The following is a 24,983-nucleotide window of genomic DNA, read 5'->3' as shown; positions in this document are numbered from 1 at the left end:
GAGCACTTATAGGAGCAAGTAATTGAGTAGAATTTGATTCAACAAGCATGCCCCTCACCAGGTAGGAAATGCTACTCTGAGTCTCAGGGGGAGGTCAACTGAGACAGTTTACGATTTAGCTCAATATGTGCGATGAACTGCACTCGAGCCAAAAGGACAGAATCTCTTTCACTGACGAGTCTTGCTCGGAGTAGTCGCATTGACTTTGCTGAACAGACTCAAACTCAGCTCCTGACAATTTTCAGTGTGGACTTGGTTTGTCAAGCGTGGGAGAGCTAAATAACATGTATGTGGCACTCACAGCTGTGCCCTACACTTCAGTTATAGCCCTCGTGTCTCTGATAGAGGGCTTCGGCCGACTGACAGCATCTCATCTGATCTCACTCTCCTCTTAAATCCCAAAGCACAGATATGTGTGACACGTACCAAAAGTGTCTTAAATGTGGGCAGATAGACCAGAAACTGATGAGCAGATTTAGTCACAAGACACAAACATATCCTGGTGTCACACAGACAGAATCATCTCATTACGCTCTGACTTTCATGTCTGAAGCCGGGCAAACACAAAAGAGGAGAGAATGGTAAATCAGGCCTTGTAAAAGTGTTGACTCGGCAGGGATGTTATTAAATAGAAAGAGTTCGGAATAACTATTTAAAAGTAATACAGAATACCAGAGGGTCTTGCTGTATAACACTCCAGTACAGGTTATGTGTAATTTACATATAATTATATTTCTACTATACAGTGATGCAGAAAAGGTACAAAAAATTGGTGTACAAAACTCCACAAGAATGCAAGAAATGGAGGTGATAATATGTCTCACTGATTGCACAAATTAAATCTATGCTCATGGTTAATCTCTTTAGGTTAGTGCTTCCATAGAGACTACTGTACATGTTCTTGGTTATATCCTTGTTTGTAACTGCAGGCTTTCTCAAGGGTAACCCTGCATTCAAATGGCTTATTCTTCATGTGAGTGACTGGCTCAGTGAGACAGTGAAGAATGCCATCTATTCAGTAGCCCCTCGAGGTTAACAGGACGACACTCTAGGAAAGTCAGGCTATAGATTCATTCAATGGAGCTTTTTTTCTGTAATATGGCAGTAGTTCTTTTTTGGAGCAATTGGAGCAAAGAACTGAAACTGGATTTTAGCTACATGCTGCCAAGTTTTGTAAAGTGTATTTTCTAATACGGAGAGGAATAGGCCTTTATTTGATGTCCTAGTTACAGTCACACATCAAAAACAGTGTTTAGAAACAGCAGCACTGACAAAATTATTGTGATTATGTGAAATAAACTTGCCGTCTTGTTGCCGTTTAAATGGCTGATTCAAAGATGGGGATGTGGTTTGCAACTGCTGTTGTCATCAGTCAGTCTGCTATCAGTTTGTGATTCGATTTGCTCAAGTTGGCAATCTGTTTGTGGTAATACGGTGATTAACTGTGACAAACTATGATAAATTCACAATATGTTGCTGTCTGTGTATACAGAAATTCATACTAATGGCTTACATTCAGAGTCCTGCCAAAACTTCAGAAATTACAAAATTACCCTTCAAATAGTGACTAACTGCAATATGGCATAAGAGCTCAGCAACCTTGCTTTTGTATAGGAATATAACCAGATCATAAGCAGCTCCCAGCTCAGAGTCGAGTACCTACCGCAAATCGACGCATTGTAGATGAGTTGTAGTCATGTACACAGACCGATCTGTATACAGTCAATCTGAGGACTACCTGTGCAGTCACCTTGCGATAGAAAGTTGAAGACTCTTGGCAACTAGGTGGTCGCCTCAGTAACTTGTAATCAGTCAGAGACAGCAACAACCACAGATTTTTCCTTGTCCCAGGGAGGTTGCCATCCTGTTTTGACTGCAGTGTGACTGATGCATTTGCCTCCATGTACAACACTGTAGCCAGCAGACATCCTTACCGCCCTGTGCACATATTTTTTAGGAAAGATGAAACATTTATAATGTTGATCAAATGCTTATCAAATGACAGCTGATGATTTTGAGAGTGCATATCAGTAAATTAGTTCTTATGCTCTGTACAAAGAGCATTTACCTGTGTAGATCCAACACCAATAGTACTGGAGCGCCAACAGGCTACAAATGAAAACCAGGAAGCTTTCTGTACTAACAAGCTTGGATCTTACCAATAGATTCTGGATATTCAGATGCAGATGACGAGGTGCTAGTTGTTAAAATCCATTTTTGTCCCAGTTGTGTGTTGGGAAGTGTTACCTGTCACGATGTTTCACAGTCTTACAAAGTTCTGCTTTTTTTTGAAGAATCATCCCAGTTCGATTCTTATTTTTGGCTTCTTGTCGTTGAACGCATGTGTATGGAACTTGTTGAAATACTGGATTTAAAGTTGTTTCGCAAAACATCTTTAAAATTATGAAAATACCATCACATATACAAAATATTAAAATATTTAAAAATATTATATAGATTTTTCTGACACTGTTTTTCAGCTAAAACAGCAGATAAAAATATTCTAACTGCAAATAACTGGCACATAAGTAACCAGGTGATGGTAGTTGATTAATGCTATACCAAATCCCCACAAGGTGCTCAACGAGTAGTTTAGCAAATGTCTGTATGTCAGAACTGCAATAATAAAAACAATACTAACATCAATAGAGTTTTGCTAATGTTTTTTCTTTCCGGGTGGTTAAGAATTCAGGATATGATAGACAACAGGAATGTGGTTCAATCTAAATAAAAACTTAAACCTGCTATATCAGTCATAATATACACATAGTTTGTGGTGGCAAACGCTGGCTGCTGTTAGATCAACAATCAGCTTTCGTTGTTGCTGATGGTGGCTTTGGTGTGTAATTTCACTAATACTTATACTACATAATAATACATATATAAAGATATTTTAGGATATTTTTAAAACTGTAATAATACTCTGCATTTTCTCTCAGGCAATTTGCTCGAGTTTTGCTCCCTTTGTGACTATATTACATTTTGTCTCCATTGTTCGTTATTCAAATATTTCACTCCCACTGCAGTCACAAAGGTTATGACAGCATACATGTTTAGTCATTTTCTCATAAATATGGTTATTTAACACACTCATTTTGATGAATCCATCATTTGATTGAACAAACAGAACAAACACCACACCTACACCTTACACATGTCTCTACTCATCTTGTTCCCTAAGGTTTCTATTTAATTTTCTGGAAAAGCACATCTTTGATAATCATCGCTCCTGGTTGTATAATTGCACATTTGGTAAAAAAGTAGTTGGAAGTGTCAAAACATTCTGCTGCTTATCTCAGCAGCAAGAAAATGTTCCTTTTTTTCCCCTTCACAGCCTGAAAGGTTCTTGTTTTATCCATCTGGTGCTGCAGTCTGAGCCCAAACGGCCGATGACGAGATACTGCCTGCACTGTGCACTCTACGGGGAGAGAGACGAAGAGCCGACGAATCATACATAAGACAAGGTGGGTGGGTGAAGTCATCACGGCCTGTCCAGTGAGCATCAAAAACAGAACATTTGGGCCAAAGTGTTTCAGCTCAGTCTGATGGCTTTACATCTATACTTGGTATTTGGCACGATGCAGTATACACAGCATGTGTGTTTGATTATATCAGCAACAAACTGCTTTTCAGGAAATGTTTTAGGAGTTGTTTTTTTTCTTGGCCTACATAAGACTATTTCATGGAATTTGCTTTTCAATTGCTTTCTATATGCTTCACCACAAAAATGCATTTGTACTTTGGAGAAGTCGTTACACGTGAAACGCTGAGCTTTCGTGGGTCCCTTCAATCAGCGTCAGTTAAGATGAGTAATTAACGCTGGGCGGTCAGGGTTTTTGAATTGTATATTTGTGCCCAGTTAAATACAGTACCTTCGGACGAGGGGGGTTTTTCTTTTAAATGTGGAATGCATTATTTTTTGTTTTTGTTTCTGACTAGCAGTGCAGTGTTTTAGTAGACGATACTTGAACTTCTCAGTTCAGAGAAAGCTGTGAGTGACTCAGCATGTGCTGAAATAACAAGCCAAAAGTAACATCCAGTGGACACAAGTGTCTCCAAACTAGGGCAACCAGCTTTCCACTTCTGAGTGAAAGATAAGAGCACCAAACTTTGGTAAGAAATCAATAACTGAGAGAACTAGTGCTATGCAGAAATGTGCCAAATGAGTCTTTTGCTCTCTTAAACAACAGAACGGTCATTAAAATAAATATCTAAAAAGTGTGCTGTGAATATTTTTTAATCAATATTCTTTTTATGCACTTCCTACAAGGATTGATTTTCTTCAGTATTTTTTCCACAGACATTATAGAGTCATGAATTCAACTGGTTAAATAACTTCAACAGTGAAGGTTGGATTTCAAGGTCTTTCTGTGCAGCTGTAGTGAGGAACTCTTCAGCAGTTGTGGATTATGTAAGCTTGTTGTGTGCCCACTGCTCTACATCCAGTTGTAAAAACAGAACAGTTGTTAGTAGCCTTGAAAAAATGTCCAAATGTTCAGAATTCTGACTGAAGCACATGTTCAATACAAGCAAATCATTGTCAGTTTCTCCTCAAACTGCCTGCGTGTTTCAGTGCGTGGAACATTCTGGCCTTCCTGAGCAGAACTAAGTCTAAGTCTCTCCACTCGAAACCGTTCTGAAAGATGAATCTCAGTGACGAACACCGTCAGACTAGCTTTTCAGCTTGAGCAGGTGTTTTAGCTTAAAAGCTGCAGACACGAACAATGGCGATGATGTTCAACACAGACGCAGAGGATCCCTCTCCTAGAATGGTATTTCCCCTTTTCTGTCGAAGCTGGAAGCAATTTTAAGAAAATGGGTTGGCCAGCTCTGTCTCTCTCTTTCCCTACGCTCACAGGCATATCCTATATCACAGGATCTCTGTAATGCACTTGCACTCGCATATATAGATCTGTCTACTCACACACACGGGGTCCCTATACAGTATTTCTGCTTCTTTACAGTCTCTGTAGCTCTCCGAGATTTCCCTTTGATCTGCTTGACGTGTTTCTGTTTTAAAGACCCATTTATGGTTTTTGGATAGAGAACGAGGCCAGATGAGGATCCAGGAATAAAGTGAAGAAGGTTTAGAGAATGTCTGAAAGTCTGAGATGACCTCCTGCCACTCATAAGATGATGAACTTGTACTGTTTCCATTAAGATTATGGTCAGCTGATACCACTCCCACTTTCAAAACTCTATTGGTTTAAAACAGTGTGGCTGAAGCAAAGTAGACAGATGAATATTTACTATAAAAGATGTTGCCTAAGACATTTTGCACCATGTGGATTAAATTTAGGCTTGAGTGAGTGCACCACTGCAGACTAAAATGAAGTCCCGCGAAAAAAGAATGTTTCAACAGGACACTATGTGAAAAACTTATTTTATATACTTAGTATGTCTTTACTGTTTTCATAGAAATTAACAGGGTAAGTAGGAGCTTGTAGAGAAATGTGAGCTTCTTTACAAAAGCAGATTTTTTGGCAGTTTAGACACAATCTAACCCAGGAATGGATGTCGTAGTAAATTTACACCCTAGAAAAAGTTCATGACAGTACAGTTAGAAGATGACTTAACAAGTATGACTTGTTTGGAAGTGTTACCAAGAAAAAAGCCCGACTTATATATAGTGGTTTTTCACTTTACCCAATCAGACAAAGCGCTTCATACAACATGCCTGGTTCACCCATAAAAAAACATTCATACAAGCACTTTTTTCCTACACTTTAGCACCTTCTAGCTAACATTCACACAGTCCGATGGATGCATCGGAGGACAACTTGGCATATTTGGCACGCAGACTGGAGCAGCCAGTGATCAAACCACCAGTCTTATGATTAGTAGATATCTCCTAAGCTACAGCCGCCCCACTCCTGTCTAAAAAGAACATTACAACACTCCTTAGGTTTTCAGTGTTGCATCTGAACAAATCACAACACTGCTATAGATACTTAGCCAAAATGCACGGCACCATGTCAGGTAAAAACTAAACACAGAAGCCATCCATCCATCTTCTTTTGGATACAGGTGTGAGCCCATCCCTAGGCCTAGCCTATGTATATATGTAATGACAATATATTTACAGGGACACATCAAACTCCTTCCAATTAGATCCACTTCAAGCACTTTTAAAAAAATTCAAACATGTTTGCCAGTTGTCCACGTAACAACCAGTGTTGGGGAGTAACGGAATACATGTACCGCCGTTACGTATTTAAAATACAAAATATGAGTAACTGTATTCCGTTACAGTTACCATTTAAAAAGGTGGTATTTAGAATACAGTTACTTTGTTGAAATAAATGGATTACACGGCGGTACTTCCCTGTTTCATATTGTCGCGGGTCAGGCCTGTTTGGGTTTTGTTTGACAGCTACGTTCTGTTGTTCCAGGCGGCAGCGTTACGGTTGCCATGGTTACAGGGTGACGCTCTCTCTCTGCGTGTTTCCTGGGTGAGAGAGGCCTTTTTGTTGTTGTTGTGCTAAGCTAATAGGCAGAATGCTACAGGCACACCTCTAAAGAATGTAGCATTATGGGCAGTGTAGTCCGTGCTGCAGGGAGAATGGACTGCCATACCCGTTATGTGTCTGTGAGCGAGGGAGGGAGAAAAAGGAAAAGTACGAGCTGTCATCGAGCAGAAACGGGAGCTGGAAGCATGTAAATATAATAATAACCACTGCAGCCAAGAAGAGTGCCTGACGAGCCCAGTTGTAAGTAAGCTATTAAGACTCGACTGTACACCGTGTTCGTGTTTTCCTCCAAAAACAATAAGTTCCGTTGGAGCAGCCTTTCAACGCCTCTCTCTGTCTCTCGCTAGCAAAGTTGACCCAGACAACAAAGTAAAGCTAGTTTTCGGCTACCAGCCCGACACAGAACCCACCCTATTAGCCAGAGGTCCCTTTACTACGGTTCGGAGCCGCGGACCTTCAGTAACAGTAATAAATCACAGCAATAGTACATTCATGTAGTTGTAAACAGCATGATAATATATTAAGTAATCCAAAGTATTCAGAATACGTTACTCTCATTGAGTAACGTAACGGAATACGTTACAGAATACATTTTGGGGCATGTATTCTGTATTCTGTAATGAAATACATTTTAAAAGTAACCTTCCCAACACTGGTAACAACCCAGGTTAAAATGGAACTATTTATGTTATTATTATTATGAAAAATTGATAGCATGGCATTTGTTTCCAAATCCAAACTTTCACAAAGCCAGAAGATTCTCTGTGCATAGCTTGAAAAAAGCGCCCTAATTTTGTGCTCTGTTTATTCTCAAAGAGGGACGTATATAAGGAGCTACAGTTGTAAGTCATAACTGTTCTGAAGGAAACCTCTATGAACCAATAATATATACAAAATTACACTTCAGAGTGGTCTAGTTTGCATGCGACCTGGTTACTTTAAATTCATTCCCAAGGTCTCTGTAAGGCAGTGCTGGATGGGACTGAAGCTGAATATTTAATAACTACATGTTGTTTCATTGATTGCTTGTGAAACGCTGTTAGCCCAGTTTTGCAAGAGCATGGACTTTCACTCTGTGCACCGGGGAGGGCTGTGTGTGAAAGAACACGGGTGTTCTCCCCGTGACAGAGTGTGCATGCTTAAATAAAGAGAATGACAACTGGAAATGTCTGCTTCTGTTGGTATGCAGTGGGAGAAGTAGCTTTGTAGTAGCTTAAATTCTTAACTTTCTGTTTTTACAGATTAATCAGTGTGGGATAAAATGTTATATAAACAGAACACAACGAGTTGAAACATGCTTCTTAAAAAAATGGAATATGGTTTGTTTTTTAAGTTTAGTTTTTATGCTAAGCTATGATATTGCTTGCTAGTTGAAGACTCATAGCATAATGTTGTTAGCATACCATTGTGCTAAAAGTGTTTTGCTTAAGTCCTCACCAAAAAATGTTCAAATATACATTCACTCATTTTGTTAGATGGGTTCAGCTGCTCATTAACACAAGTATCTACTCAGCCAGTGAGATGCCAACAACTTAATCCCAGGAAAACGTGGTCAAAACAAGGGTCAGTATGGGGAAGGAAGGTGATTTAAGAGACTCTAAATGTGGCGTGGTTTTCGGTGCCAGGGAAGCTGGTTGAAGTATTTCAGAAGCTGATCTACTCCCACATAATCACCTCTAGAGTTTACAGAGAAAGAGAAAATATCCAGCGAGCAGCAATTCTCTGAGCAAAAATGTCGTGACCAAACTATCTTATTGATGCCAAGACATCAAAAATATCTTGGCATCAATAAGATAGTTTGGTCATTCTCTCCAGAGGTCAGGGGAGAATGACCAGACTGCTTTAGGCTGAAAGGAAGGCAACAGTAACTCAAATGACTACTCATTACAACTAAGGTATGCAGAAACTCACACCTCTCCCATCACCTAAGAATGGGAGTCATCAAAATTGGACAACATAAGACTGGGAATACACTTCCTGGTCTTCTGAATCTCAATCTATGTCGCAACTTTTGGTAGTTACGGTCAGAATTTGCAATAATTAAAGCATGGATTCCTCCTTATCTTGTACCAGCAGTTCAGGTTGCTGGTTGCATAATGGTGTAGGTGATATTTTCCTGGCACATGTTGATCCCTTTAGTACCAACTGAGCATCACTGAAACACTGCAGCATACCTGAATATTGTTGCTGACCATGCCCATTGTCACCATGATTACTGCGTCCAGCAGGGTGATACGGCACATCACAAAGATCAAATCATCTCAAACTGGTTTCTTGAGCACTCAAATGAGCTCTACAGTCACCAGATCTCAGTCTAAAAGACCTTTAGTGATGTGGTGGAACAGGAGCTTCGCATCATGGATGTGCAGCTCATAAATGCTATCATGGTAATATGGATCACTCCTATCTGAGGAATATTTCCATAACCTTGCAGAGTCTATGCCACGAATAATTAAGGCAGTTTTGAAGGCATAACAGATTTATTTCAAGGAAAACCTTCATTTCAGGATGATGAATCTTAAGGGTGTCTGTAGTAGGCACAAAAATATAAGCCTCTATAGACATAGAACAAATATGCACACCCCCAAAAATATGTCAGTTTGAAACTAACCATGCATCAGGTTATCCTTAAAAACCTCTGCACAGCGCGCACTAAAGGTTATGGGAGGCACTGAAAGGGCGACAGGGGTCTCCATGTTTATTTAAGGTGAAAACATCACTCAGTTTACATTCCTGCTTGGACTGAATGGACAAGCAGGACTGATTTGTTTTCATAACCAGTGAGCTGGTCTGTAGGACTTTTGTGGGTGCAGAGAGCGGATCTTCTTATAAAATTCTTTATTTGGTCCCAGCAGGAAAAAATAACTACAGTCACTCACAGAAGGACACTTCATACTGGAAGAGGAATGCCTGTTAGTTAATCAGCAGCAGAGTTAGTTTTTCTCTGCTGCTGATTTCTGTGGCCTGGCTGTTTTACTTGCATCCGTACAATGAAATTTACAGAGATAGCTCCAAAGACAAGAAAAAAGTAGTGGTTCTTAAGATTTAAAAGAAAAAAACTTCCAGTGATGACATTTTTTTCTTTTCTTTTTTAGCCACATGTGGTTTTTGAAGAATATTCCACTGAGCAGTCCTGCTGTGCTGTTGATTGAATGGCTGTATAAAAACTGATGGAAAAGTGTGTCAGAGCCGGTCACATTAAGAAATCTGTGGGAATGTGTGGAGAATTGCTACCTCTCAATGGATTGCATTGAGAGGTAGGAATGGGAGTTGACAGAGATTCCCCCCTCGAGAATCTCTGTTTGCCCCTGCTCTCTGACCACCCGAACGTCCCCTGATCACATTAAATATTTATATGACATTTGACACAAAGCCGGCATCGAGAGAGGAGGTGTGTTCGGACGGGTGATACAGGCTTTGCCCTGAGCTGTGTGGGGACACAGTAACACATAACTGGACTGCTGGCCAGGCTTTGCTTTGACTCAGGACCCTGGGGTGTCTGCCATCTGCACCCTGGCATCAATGCATACTTTATACACATTGTGTCATGAAGTGCCATCGGGGATGCAGTTACTGCTCCTTTGAAGACAACACGCACCCTTGAGTATGTACCCCGATCTCTGGCTATGACCTGTCCCATCTTAACACTAGCATGTGCGGTTAACAGTGTCTGCAGCATCTATTCCAACCCAGGGGTGCATACAGTAGATGGGTGGATGAATGAAGTTGAGATAAAAACACTAATACATAGAATAATACAAAGAATCACCAAGAAGAAAAGCAACAAGTGCTGCAGAGTTGTGTTTGTGGTGGAAAACAATGCAACTAAGTTAGTCAGCCGCCTGAAAAGACACCACAACTTCCAGTATAAAGAGTGCATGAAGGCCAAGACAAAACAGTGCAGTGGTTGCTAACATGACGTGTACCACACCAACTCAAACATCCATAATAATGAGCGTGTACGGAGCATCAAGTTCACACGCTGAAATCACTAACCAATCGCATGTGAGCAAACAGGGTGAGTAATGATGGCTTCAGGAAATTGATCAACAACTGGAAAAAGATGAGTTATCCGCCGATGCAATTATTTTTCCAAAGTGCAAAATGTGCACGGAAATAGCAAGAGATCAGCTGTGAGTACTTTACTGCAACTTTTATTCACATCCGGAGAGCAGGTACCGTGAATGAAGTAAAAGATTATATTTTACTTCTAGGATATGCAGTTAGGTCAGGTGAATAAACACCTGATTTGGCTGCATAGACTAATTAACAGGAATGTAGTATAATGGAAAACTTTAAGCAGTACCGACGATTTGTCACGCTCCTATGCGTCTCATAGTAATGTGAAAGGTCCCCTTCTGTGTCCTTATGAAACGCTCTGGGTTCCCATGTGAATCCAATAGAAGGCTGCTCGCTGCCGTAAGACATGCTTCAAGCATCTGTCCATTACAGCCCAAACCCGAACCTTAACCCGAACCTTAACCCTGTCACATAGTGTTTTTCCAAGTCATTCAGGATCAGAACGTAAAACACATTTACATGTATAGATTCATTCCAACCGGCTCTCATGCCTCCAAACCTGTAACGACTATTTGTCACATAGAGTTGGTATGTTACACGTTGGAATGAGAATGTGTTGCACTAGTTTTAGGTGAGTGATTAGGGTCAGTTTGATTTTCATATACAAAGATTTGTACATCGGCAGTAATGCTGCGCAGCACTGATGTGAAAGCAGCGTCATGCTTACAGTGATGTGTCGGTCACGAACGAAACAGCTCTTAGAGCCGGCTCTTTGACGTGAACGATGCGAGCCAGCTCCTTATTGGGAGCTGTGGGGTTTTTTTTCTTTCTCTCACCCTCTCTCTCGCCCTTTTTTCCACTTCACTCTGCATGCGAGCCTTGTGCTTTGCGCTGGGAAGAAGGGGGAGGGGTAGTTACACGGTAGTTACACTTGCAGTAGCACAGGGAGCTGAGCCGGAGGGAAAGAGAGAGAAAGAGAGCCAAGGGCAACAACGTCACATTAGAAAGGTAGAGTAATCATCCACAACTATTGTCAGTTGCAGATGATAAAGGATTCAGAAAGTTTATTCATGCAGGTCCATATGACAGAGAATATGCATCTTCTTTTTGTTTTCATATTTTTTCATATTTATATTTAATTGTGTTGTGGTTTGCAGTGTTTTGTGTTGTTTCACTTTAAATTAGTTTAAAAGGAAAAAGCTGAAAATTTAAATAGTTAAAAGTTGAAATGTGAATAGTTGGTTTTTGTATTATATAATTTATTTATTACATTTTATGTGGAGTGAATAAATAAAAGTATATTTACGGTGGCCCCTAGAGACAAAGCACGTAAAAACTCAGAATCACGTACAAAACACAACAGAAGTGCTCCAGGATGCTAGGGCGCAGTGTTGAGCTTTTGTTACCTGGTGGCTACACAAGCCAGCAAGTACCAACGACCGGATTTGGTGTGTGGTAGTAACAGGTAAATAAACATTTTTTTTTAAATTATTTTAATATATATGAGTGCTTGTGTATAAATACACAAACAATACACACATGCTTTCAATTGTGTAATTTAAATGATCTAGGTAGCTCTGTTTTGAAGTTCAGTTAACTCTAGGAATGTTTGTACGTGCTTTGTCTCTAGGGGCCACCGTATATATTTATATATAAACATCTATAAATAAAACCTTTTTTTTTACATTAGTAATTCCTTTTGTGCATAATTTTATATTGTTGTTAATAATAAATTAATTAAGGCAACAAAACAACCTGAAGAGCCGGTTGTCTAAAAAGAGCCGGAAATCCCATCAACACATGCTTACTTTTTTGTCATTTTTTAATCATGACAAATAATCATGATGTGTAAGCCCTGATCAAGGCTTGTGAAACGTAACAAAAACAGCAGCAAAAAATGATGTTTTGTGTTATTTATCACAGTCGTTGGTCATTAGGAAGAAGCCTTTATAGTCAGGATAACTGGCTGGTTAGTTTGTAATGGAAATGGAAACAGATGAAAACTGTAAAAGAATAAAAAAAACAGATTAGTTAACTGCCACTTTACAAATACATGGTTTAAAAAAAAGTTATCGGTGTGTTTAACAACATACAATAAAAAAATTTAAAAGAAGAGACAAAAGTAAATCAGCTCGTAGTTACAGTCAAGCGAGCTGACAGAAGCACTAGTTAGCATGAAGAAAATGAATAATTGCGACAAAGCTAAGAGAGTACAGTAGTTGAAGAGATGATCTAAAACACTATAAAGCATTTTACAGTATGTTATAGTAAAGTAAATATTAGTTAACTAATACTAATACTAATAAGCAGCTATTCAGAATTAGATTTAAAGTCTTATTGGATAGCACTGTGAAGGTACAAACAAAGAAAACAGCAACCGCTACACATTATCTTTATCTGGCTTCCTCTTCTTCTGCATATAGACTACTGGGACTTTAAACACCTTTGCTTTTAAGTTCTGCTCTTGGGTATTGGCAGGAGATTTCCCTTGCTCAGGATGCTGATCAGCGGTGTATAATGTGCATTATCCTCTGTAAGAAGTATTAAGGGCTTATTTCGGTAAGACACTCCAGCTCTTTAAATCAGAAGCCAGTCTGCTTGCTAGCTTTCTCTACCAGCTTCATTCAATAAAATGCCCACCAAAGCCAAGAACATTTTGGCAGAGGATACAGGGTTTTTTTTTTCCATTATTCTAATTGACTTGAACCTGTAATCAATATTTATGGCACAGGCAACCTAAAGGCTTGGAGGACTAAGCGTTTCTCCCTCTTCTCTCTGATTTGATTAAAACTGTAGCTTAGAGGGAAAGGATGCTTCCTGGTTACACTGTAGCTCAGGACAATGGGATTTTTTTAGCATCACAATGTGACATAATGTGATCTTCACTGTACTTTTAGCAGAATGGATCGTCAAAGAAATCGAATGGCACGGCAAACTGAACAAGCTACTGAGATGCATCGATAACTGACATCTACTGTTTATTGAAATGTAAAGGGCTAAAATCTGAGAACAAAATGAAAGGGCTGCGCGAAAGAAAAAACAAGGTGAAGTGTGTTGACATAGATGAGAGCGTGAAGAAGAAAGAGGGTAAGTGGGATGAGGAAAGAGAGGAATAAGGGTCAGTGAAGGAGAAGAAACAGTGAGAAATCAAGTCTCCAGAGTGTGAAAGGCCAACAGCCCACGCTGTGACTCCATCTGGCCTCCTTGCTCAGCGTGTGTGTGTGCGCGAGTTTGTGTGTGTGTGTTTGCAAGAGTGGAAGAGTGCCAGCGTGAGACATGACCCCGTGTATGTGTTTGTGTATGTAAGTGCAAGGCTGTGAATGTGTGTTTTTGTGCATGTACATGCCTATTTGTCTGTGTTTGATTGCAAGTGCATGCAATCGTGCATACAGTCTCAGTGTGAGTGTGTGTGCACGCGTGACGTGAACATGGCCCTTTGGCGCTACAGTGTGTGTCATTGCCTGACCTGTATACATACAGTGAAACAAGTCAATGGGGACACTGTGGTTCTGACGTGAAACACCCGGAGCTGCTTAGTGAGTGGGTGAAAAACTTCAACTTGATTATTTGAGCTTTGTTGTTTAGAAATTTGCCTTGTAAAGCTGATGTGCAGATTTGAGGACCACAGGCATACATCAACCTTTTAAACAAGACCTGTTTGTTTCACTATTTCTAAGAAACCAATCCTGCATCTGCACACAGACAAATCAGTTTGGTTTATTTTTAATTTTCCAAATGACTTCATCTAATTGGATCACTAAAACTGAATCAATTTCTACAGTTCAAACATGACAACACCAAGAGGAAGCTTAATAAAGCAAAGAGGTGGGTTTGCATTTATACTGTATATTTATTGTATGTTCGTCCTCTCACAGGAGTCTATATGTGGAGCCCCAGATAGCACAAACAAGCCTGGCAACACTAACTATCGAAGCAGCTCATTATGTAAATAGCTTACAGAAAGTTGGAAATCTCAAAAGAATCTCTTGCATTATACAGCGCTTTGCCCTTTTGGCCCAATTCGCCTGGAAATAGTAAACATCCGCACTCGATAATGCTTAAAACTGTGATAAAAAAAAATGCAAGCCTAGCACCATAATCCCATCTGCATCAACAAACAGCTCTTCAAATCCCGAAGAAGCTTCCCTTCCTCGTTCCCTGCGCTTCATCTTGTCCCTAAATATCCCCTGACCCACTTCAGGCTTTCGCTGCAGACAGTTTAAACTGTCTTGCATAAAAGGCAGTCTGGGCTAGTTGCTGTAATAATATCAACAGTCTGAGGGGTTGATCTGCCCCAACTGTGTTTATAGAGATGTGAAGAAAACTGTTACGTTTTTAATAACTGTTAAAATTTAAGTAAACAAAAGAGATGAAGCTTGTTTGTGCAGGTCAAGTGGTGGCTGTGTGGCAGAGCGAGGAAACAAGTGTAGGATTTGGCTTAAAATGCAGCTTTATTACAGGTAACAAAATGAATTAAACCTTTAAGACCTACCATAGAACCAAGTCCGCCAGAGCTTATATTATATTTTTACATGCTGTAGTGCCATTTTTGGGAGCATTTCAAGTTGCTATACATCAATACAACCATTATAGCCCAAATTTTAATAATATGTATGCATTAAGTGCATAGCAATTACATAAATTGGAAAAAAGTGCAATAAACTACAAAAATTGAAAATCGTTTTTGTTTTTTTAACATATATTTCTAGTTAGAGAAATTTAAGAGGCTTATCCTTCAAAACTGTAAATACAAAAAAGTTGCACAAAATAGTTTCCTACCACAGGAAATTTATTTTGAGTGTCTTCATAGTTTTATTTTTGAAATACACCAATTTTTATATATTGCAGGAAAAACGAAAATAAATATTATAGTGCAAATTTGCAAAAAAGCAGCATATGCATCAAAATAAACTATTTCCAGCAGTGCAATGTGAGTCCTAAGCATCCCAGAAATGACACAGAAAGTCATAAAGTCAAAGATTATATTTAAAAACACCAGTATAGGCTCATGAGGCCCTGATAGTAAAAAAAAACTACATTTTCGTGAAAATGACGTCACTTCCGGTTTCGGGCAGGTAATGGCGGACATGCGAAAGTTCGCTCTGACGTCTATTCCACGTAGGAAGTGTTATGAACAGCTGATGGATCGGCAAAGCGTGTTTCTGGAATATTATGTTTTTGTTGCTGCAAGCGCTTTTTATGCAGTTTTTGCAAAGCTATATGTGGAAGGAAACTGTGACCGAGGACAAGCTGATGGCATAAGATGTAAGTACAACTTCTCCGGTTTCATATGCAAAAAAAATTATTGCGCTAGCTTATCTGGTTGCAGTGCTACCGCGATTTAAAAATAGTTACGCAAAACAGAGCGTGCCCGCTCCGACCGGTTTTAAAGGGTTAATAAATGAACAACATGGCAGGAACCAACTGACTGGTTTAATTGACAAATACACAGCAAATGATGACAAGGTGGAAAAAACAGCAGGAGGCTCAGAAAATAGATACAGAAGAGGGAATCAGGGAAGGGAGGACACACCTGGGAAACACAACTGAACTGAATTTAACTGACAAGACACAGGAAGTAAAACGGGACGTAATGCAGATGAGACAAGAGACTATCAAAATAAAACAGGAAACTAACACTGAGACACACAGACTTGGCGATGGTAGAAAAAACAGTGATAAAACTCACAGCAAGAAGGTCCTGAGTTCAGTTCTACCAACGAGCCTTTCTGTGTGGAGTTTGCATGTTCTCCCTGTCTTTGTGTGGGTTCTCTCCCACAGTACAAAGACATGCAGTTAGTGGGGTTAGGTTAATTGGTTATTCTATTTTCTCGAGTCATGGATAGATAACTGACTACAGAGACATGACCGGGGAAACAGACCGGGAAGAGTACGATCAAGTGTACCTAATGGAGGTATGGAGTTTTCACCCACCCCCGTTCTTTGTTAGCCATCGGGGCGGAGGGGCTGGGCAGAGGTGTTGGCCTTCCAATCGGGGTCTGGGATGCGGGGACTCCCTGCTGCTGCAGGGGCGGTCTGCTTGTCTCCACCCTGGGGGAAAGGGTAACATCTCCTGGGTCTAGGTGCGATTTCCTCCTCTGGGGGCGAGGGTACCTGGACCTGGGGTATAGAGTATGCTTGAGGAGTGTGATTGTGTGTACATAGAAAGCTAATGTCAGCAGAAGTTTTTAGTTGCTCTTACAATTCTTATGTGGAAGATCTAAAATGCCAAAAAAAAAAAAAACCCTATCCCCAAACTACAAAATACAGTCAAATACAAACTTTTATGTATTTTACCTTCATGTGTGTAGCTGCTGTGTCAACGTCTGATTTTTGACTCTTCATATTTATAGCTAAGCTGATTCCTGTAAGCTGTCTGCAGGGCCAGAGTGGCAGTAAGTGAAAGGCTGCACAATAAACAGCTGAACAAAAACATGAGACACACGACGTGCTGGAAAATGTTAGAATTAGTTAAATCTGGACAGTCATGATACGTTGCTTTAAATCAAACCTGGATCCTTGATCTGAAATCCAAAAATGTTGACTTTTCTGCATCAGATTGGTGTAAAATCAGCTCACATAGTTGAATTATTGAATAATTAATATAAAAACACCACAAATGTAAATGGGCAATAAATAAATACACTGTCATATTCATAAATGTGAATTAACTGAAATCATTTTTAAATCTGTTTTTATTATGTGTGGACAAGTTGATACTTGTCGAGTTATTAGTATTTAAAAAGTAAGATTTATCATTGTATTTAAGGAATTATGAGTTAGGCCTCCTTCTGTATGCATGTGTCAAAACCACAGCTTCTATTTCTCTGGTCTTGGAAGGTTTTAATGTGCATCGATGTAGGAATGTGACTGGTTACTTTGTATGTCTTGTGGACCTTTTGACTGATTTAATATGATTTCAATAATAAATGGCTGATTTTAATGCAGCTGAAAGAAGATAAAGGTCAAAGCCTTTAATATTTCAGCTTTTAAAATGTGAATATATCACACCTTTCGCACTACATGCAACTGTCTAGTTTAATCAATTATATGTACAATGAGTCCTATTTTCACCCAAGTTTGAACACTTCTTTTTGGAGGACATTTCTTTAATTCTTAAACTGTACAGTTTGACGCCGTTGATAATAAAAAGGCTTAAAGCTAGCTCAGACTCAGTTTTCTGGGGTTACGGTCTGAAACTCTGTGAGAGTTTGTCATCTTTGGTCTTTACATGAGACCAAAGAAGACAAACACAACTCTTGATAAACATATTTTTGTGACTGCTTCTGTTGCAGCTCAAATGGTAATTTGAAGTGCCAGTAGTCACTGGCTGGCGCAGCTGAGATGAATTCATTAGTAAATAGATTTTAAACATGGTGCCAAAAACTGTTGGCAGATGAACATGATGACAATCAAAAGCCAACGGTTTCATCGCCCCCCTTCTATAGTTCCTCCAAACCCCCGGTCTGCCTCGGATTGACATTTACTTATTTTAGTTATCTTAGTTATTGGCACTGAACAGACGCCGCTCCAGTCTGCTTCTGTACACCAGTGACCTTCCTGTGGTGCGTCACAGATGAGTTACAGGAAGGAGAAATATGGAAAACTGATTGAAAGGCGAATACAAATAAAGACATTTTGTCTGCTCTCAGGTGGCCCTTTAAATGTGTCTTTCACAGCAGCCGAAAATGACATGAGTACATCTTTAATGCGACCATCTGAATTCATTGAAATCCAAAGAATTCCAGCGTGCTGATTTGCACAGTCCGACCAGATGCTGCCGGAAAGATTTTTCTTTTTCTGCCTGGTGGATCCAGACAGAGTGGCCTTTCACTGGGCTGCGGTAAAGAACGCCTGCCTCCTCCAGCTATTCATTATCTTAAGTGTGTCTGCTGCAGACAGTGAGCACCGAGCATTCAAATGCATGATGGGAAGGACTGCTGCAAGCAGCGTTTTAAAAGGGAAGCTCTTACAGGACACTATTAATGAATGAGAGGATGTGATGATGCCTCTGAGATGAGTGACATGTCCAAATCGTGAATTTTAAAGTCACGTTTTACTCTAATTGATTTTAAAGCCTCAATTTTACTTTAGAAATTTCCTGTTTTTAATTCCAGGGGATATTTGTGGTCCATCAGTACCAGACCTGGAGAATATTTACACCCTTCACAACAACAGATTGGAGTGTAGAGAGATGGAAAAGGAAAAGCTGCACTACTTACTACTACTTAAACTGGAAATCTTTTGTGGTGCCTTGAAAAAGAGAACATGCCATGCTGGACAGTTCATGCTTCGCTCGTTTTTTGTCTAATAAATAATTTGGTCAAAGGGGTGCTTCAGTTTTCTGTGATCACTGAAAGTCAGTTAATTACTGTACTTTAAGTACAAATTAAATTCAGTAGGATAAGTTATACAGGATAGGATAAATGAAAGTAAGCAGACTCTGAGTCATGGTTTAGATAGGACTTGATGAAGAGCTCTTTGAGGTTGATCAGCCCCACCTATGGACATGCACCTCGACATGTGTCGGACCATTAGTACTGTATAATGAGCCAGGAAGAGAAGCAGGTCGGAGCTGATTACACTAATCGTATAACAGACTTCCTTCATCTTCTGCTGATTAAAAGACCATAAATGTTAAATGGCTGCTGTTGCCTAGGTGTGTCTTCTCATCCAGCAATGTTACACCCTCATTACATTCAAGATTTATTTATTTTTTGTTCTTTTGGTCATCAGCATTAATTTCCACTTTGATTCTGGTTTGTATATTTGACATTAGACAAATTAGACATTTGACAACTGTATACAGTTAAATGGAAAAGCCCTCAGGATGAATGGAAGGTAAGTCATTCTGATCAGGAAAGTGTTCACAGATAACTCTCTAATCTGTGGAGGAGGTGCAGGGAAAGGTTGGTGGTTCAACCCTCGGTCACCAGTCTGCATGTTGACGTATCCTTGGACAGGATACTGCCCAAGTGGCTGTTGGAGTGTAAAAGATAAAAGGGTAGAAATGCTGTATATAAGTACCAGCCCATTAGCCTTCTAAAAGTTTATTTATATAACATCAGTCGCCATACTAGTGTAATGGAGGGAGAAAACCCCAACAACCAGAAAACTCCCTAAAAGCAATCACATGGTAATAATAGGAAAAAATATTCAGGAGAACCAGGCTCAGGGAGAGGCATCCATCTGTCGTGACCGAGTTAGGGTAAGGGGAGAGAGACAGGACAACAGATACGTTGTGGAAGAGAGGCGGAGCTTAAAACTGCTCAGGTTAGGAACCAGCAGGAACAAACACTCCTCCTCCTGTTCCTCTGAGTTTGGGTTCCACTACTTAGAGTTTTAGAGTTTGAGAAATCAGGTCAGGCAGGTACGTTTTTTCAGCTGTTTCTTGTTCTGGTGTGTAATAACCATTAGCCCAAGTGTATTTCCAATTCTGTTCAAACACTTCCGTAGCTTTTTTTTCCAGACATTTGGCCTAACACACAGAAACCCCTCTGAGGGATGAATAAAGATTTCTGAATTAATTTACACTAAAGTGAACTGAACTTTAAGATCTCACAGTCACATTATGATGTTGGCAGCAGCAATTACAGCGGAGCAGCAGAATATTAATGTTGCCTAAAAGGCAAGCTGGAAATATATATATATATATATATATATATTAGGGGTGCAACGATACACAAAATTCACGGTTCGGTTCGATACTTTGGTGTCACGGTTCAATATTTTTTCGATACAAAAAAAATGTTCATGCCTTTTTATTAATTTGTCATTTATTAAAATTTCACGGCACATTCTGCATCACATCTCTGTGCGTTCATCATTTGTTTGAAGCCAGCTCACCTCCTGCAACCACTTTTCCGAGAATACGCGCTTCTTTTGTGGTTCGGACTCCTGACATTTCTTTGGAGGTGGAGGAACATCAAAGTAATTGCTTAAAGGAGCTTCTTCGACATCTTTAAGAGTTCTAAACAAATGTCTGTCCTCCTCCAGAAAATCTTATGTACGCAAATACGCGTTGCAACTTCTTATCTTGTGGCGTTTTTTATTTTGACAGCGAATGCGCACCTGCGGACCACTTATGTGCAGCCCTGGTTATTTAGCTCGTCATGTTGCAGCCACAGAAATTCTTTTGTCCATGAAACCATAAAGCTGCACTTTCTTTTTCCCTTATAGTCTGATTTATCATAACTTTTCCGTTTTGTGGTAAGCTTTTCTTTGGCTGTCACTTCTTCACCCTGACCTGTCTTATTTGGCTCAGCAGAACTAAAATATATATCCTGCTGCTTTTACACACGCACTCACATAACGCTCAGCGATTCTCTGCGCGATCAACCTCTCACGTTTAAGCTTGCTGCGGAGATTTCACTTGTCATGTTTGCATAGTAAGCTAACGATTGACAAGATGATGTCAGAGGAATTGGTGCGCAAATTATCATCACTCACCAATCAGTGCTGTCACTCTCTATACACAGTTCACGCGATTGCAAAGTGAAAGCAAAAAACAAGCGCAAATTCAAACGCGATTTCAATATGTCACATATTGACAGTGGCTCACCGATGCCAATGACATTACCCAGCTACATTTCCGAAAGAATGCAAAAGCATTGACATATATTTTTCCTTCCTACGATAGGCCGACGGGCAGGGCAGAGATAGATTTTGGTAGCCCGACTGAAAAAATCGCTATCCCCGGGACGTCGGGCTAGCGATTTTGCGAGCCCTGTATCTGATTGAGGAATCACTCATCTTTGGAAAAGAGAGTTTATTACAGAGAAATGGCTCTTTCCAAAATAAAAGCTATACTATACGCTTCTTCTGGGCTATATTCTCAGCAGCATATTAAACATATCAGGTCCCCATAAGGAGAATCATGTGCTAACGGCTGTCTAAATGACTCGGGTAAAGTTTGTAGCATGCGTGCTTGTTGTTTTTGTCTGCTTCCACTTGTCTTTGCACTAGGATGATGTCGGCGTAAATGTGCAGTCATATTCGTTGTGTTCCCACTAGTGCTGTCAGCCTTAATCTGAAATGAGGCTAACGCCACAACACAGCAAATCTCCGTTAACGAGCTACCGCGGATCGCCCCGTGCGTGGGGCTGGACGGCCAACACGTTAACGAGCTAACTGCGCTAACACACTAGTTCCCACCCATGTAATTGAACATTGCTGGCACATCCAACATACTATTTTACTTTTGTCCATGACGTGCTTACCTTCAGGGTCATACGTCACATGAAAACCAAAATAGTTCCAAACGCCAGATCTGAATGAGGGTGGGGGAGGTTCAATTTGCCATGTTGCAAGGAGAGCTTAACTTCTGTCTCGCTAGCTTGCCCTGCACTCAGTGAATCTGTGTTCGACTACTCCGCCTAGGCTGCACTGTCGAGCGCAGATCCACTGAGCGCTCAACACAGACACAGACAGAAGGAAAGTTGATAAAATAAATTAAAAATTTTGTATTGTTCGATACATATGCGTACCGAACCGAAAGCACTGTATCAAACGGTTCAATATCGATACGAGTATTGTTGCACCCCTAATATATATATATATATATATATATATATATATATATATATATATATGTACGTATGTATGTAGAGAGACAGAGAGAGAGAGAGAGAGAGATATGCTTACAATACAGTTCATTTGTAAAAGTACCCACTAACCTGGAAAGGAAAAATAATTTGCTCTTCATTTATTCCTACAGCCTTCAGCTGATATGAGTTAAATTTCAGAACAGCAGTAGCTGAAGATTAGCGAAAGTCAAATGAGGTGAAAGTGTTTCGTAGCCTGAAAAAATGCACTGTTTATTGCTGTGAGTGTACTTATAAGAGGATTGTTGTTCACTCTAAGCAAACATCTTTGAATGTGGCAGCGATGCACCCTTCCAAACAGGTTTTTGATTTATGTGCATCATCAGAATGGGCTGTTATTCAAAAAAGGAAGCTAATCAGTTTTGTTTGTACTACTCGATGAGAAAATGTCACGTCGAGCCAAGACAGTCAATGTTTTCGGGGGTGTTTTTTTCCTTTTATATGGGAGGAGTATAATTTTAAACTAACCGAGTGCTGATTTAGGATCAGATCGTAATTTACATGTGGAGTCTTCTGGAAAATATTCACAAATCATGTAAAAGGCAGAGCAGGGGGACAGGAACATTTGTTTAAATTGGTTTTAAAACACTGATATCTGCTGGTGGTGGGCAGATGTAGAGTTCGTTTAGTTCAATTGCATGTTCATTACCATAGCCGGTGATGAAAAAGATTTTTTTTAAAAGATTTCAAAAGACATCTTGGACCAGAAGTACAATAAAACGTATTGTTGGGTTTACATCAATCAAAGCGAAATTACCTTCCAATCAAACCAAACAAAGAAACCATTTGGGAACAAAAGAGAAGGACACAGATAGAAAGTTGCCTCTTGGGTTGAAACAAAATGAGTGTTTTCTTTGAATGTGCGATTTTCAATTTTCACAATAGCTCGAAAGGGTTAGGGAAATGAAATTACAATCAAAAATGAGAGAAAGGCGACATCTGTTTCATGTCGTATCTCTTCTTCGCTCTCCGTTCGTAAGAGTCGCCCGTGCTTTAAGCAGCGCAAAGCCAAGGAAATCCTCTCAGACAAAAAGAGGTCCTTATCTTGCACTCTCCATAATAATGGAAATCCAATACATTTTATTACTTACAGAAATTCTAATTAATGCCGGGTTTATAAAATGAAGGCAATCAGTCAGTATAATCAACAGGAGGAGGAATGCGATGCAGTTGAGGCAGTGGAGCAAAACAAGGACTCTGAAGATGCAGAATATAATATCTCATTTCTCAGTCAGAAAAGTAGGGCCGGCGCTGCAGACATACCAGACTTCTGTGCTGAGAACAGCCTGACGCTGCATCTCGGGCTGATTCTTTCTGCTTCACTTCACTCACTTTGCAGATGAGGTTGGCAGCAGCGGCCCACTCCGTATTTCAGACTAATTTATGACCTCTGCAGAGGAGGGTGCATTAGGATGATCAGCCGCATCAAGCCTTGCATTGCTGCTACAACTGGACGCGAGACGGCTGAACAACACACCACCACGGACACGGCGTGGGCATTCGATTAAAGCTGAGGTTTATTAAATTTACACAGATTTAGCCGTAATCCAAGTCGAGCGCCTCCTCAATCCGTCAAAATCTGTTTACTGGTCGTCTTTGCTGATGTTCAAAAACAAACAAATAATCGTAAAAGAGTTGTTGAGTCATTTCAGTAATTTAAAGTCATCAGTCTTATTGCCAGACTCAGTTGTTCAAAGCAAAAAGGGATGAGATCTGCACACCCATCCATATCCACCCTTACCTCCTCCCTATTACTGATTATCAGTGAATGAGACAAATTTAAAAAGGTTGCATGCACAAATTAATAAAGTCAAAAACAGCTGAGGCTGAGATTTTTTTTTTTCCTCCATCACTGGTATCACCCCCCTCCCCCCATGTTCCTATATTCCCTGTGCAACTTCACAGCTTACACAGGCATAACTTTATGACCACCTCCAAAACAGCCCCAACCCATCGAGGCACGGACTCCACTGAACCCCTGAAAGTGTGCTGAGGTATCTGCACCAATCTCCTTTAAGTCCCAAATTGTGAAATAGCATCCACATGGATGGCAGGACCCAAGGTCCACTATACCTTCACCGACTTACCTTCTTCCCATAGTGCATCCTGGTGCCTGGTGATCTCCAGGTAAGTGTTGCACACACACCCAGTCATCCACATGATGTATCAGACCAGACCACCTTCTTCCACTGGTACTGTACACGGTCTAGTTCTGATGCTCACTTCCTCATTGTTGATGGTTTCAACAGTGGACAGGGTTTAGCATGGGCTGCCTGACTGGTATGCAGCTATACAGCTCAATATGCAACAAACTGTTGTGCACTGTGCATTCTGACATCTTTCTACCAGCACTAACCCTTTTCATCAAATTGAGCTTCCGTAGCTCGTCTGTTGGACTGAACCACACGGGCCAGCCTTTGCACACCATGTGAATTAATGAGCCCTGACCACCTATGACTTTGTAACTGGTTCTCCACTGTTCTTTGCTTGGACTGCTTTTAATAGATACTGACCACTGCACACTGCAAAACCCCATGAGAACTGCAGGTTTGGAGTTGCTTTGACTCAGTCGTCCTGCCGTCACAAGGTGACCCTTGTTTAACACACTCAAATCCCTATGCTTCCCCTTTTTTCTTGCTTCTAACACATCAACTCTGAGAATGAAAAGGTTCATTTGCTCCCTAATATGTCCCACTTAGTAACAGGTGCCATAATTATAACTCTGAACTGCATTTTAGGACTCTTTACAGAACGTCAGAAGACGTTACAACACCCGCTGATCAAGAAAAGTAATGAAACAGAATAATGTGTAAATTAGGGGAGTGCTCCTTTAAGGCAAGTTTTATTTTGACTGACTTTAATTGACAGTTTGCTCAGCAGACAGTTCTAC

Source organism: Neolamprologus brichardi, chromosome 9 (genome assembly GCF_056152115.1).
Source record: "Neolamprologus brichardi isolate AB-2024 chromosome 9, ASM5615211v1, whole genome shotgun sequence".
Classification (NCBI taxonomy): Eukaryota; Metazoa; Chordata; class Actinopteri; order Cichliformes; family Cichlidae; genus Neolamprologus; species Neolamprologus brichardi.
The sequence above is the reverse complement of the archived record's forward strand: the minus strand, read 5'-3'. Positions refer to the sequence as shown.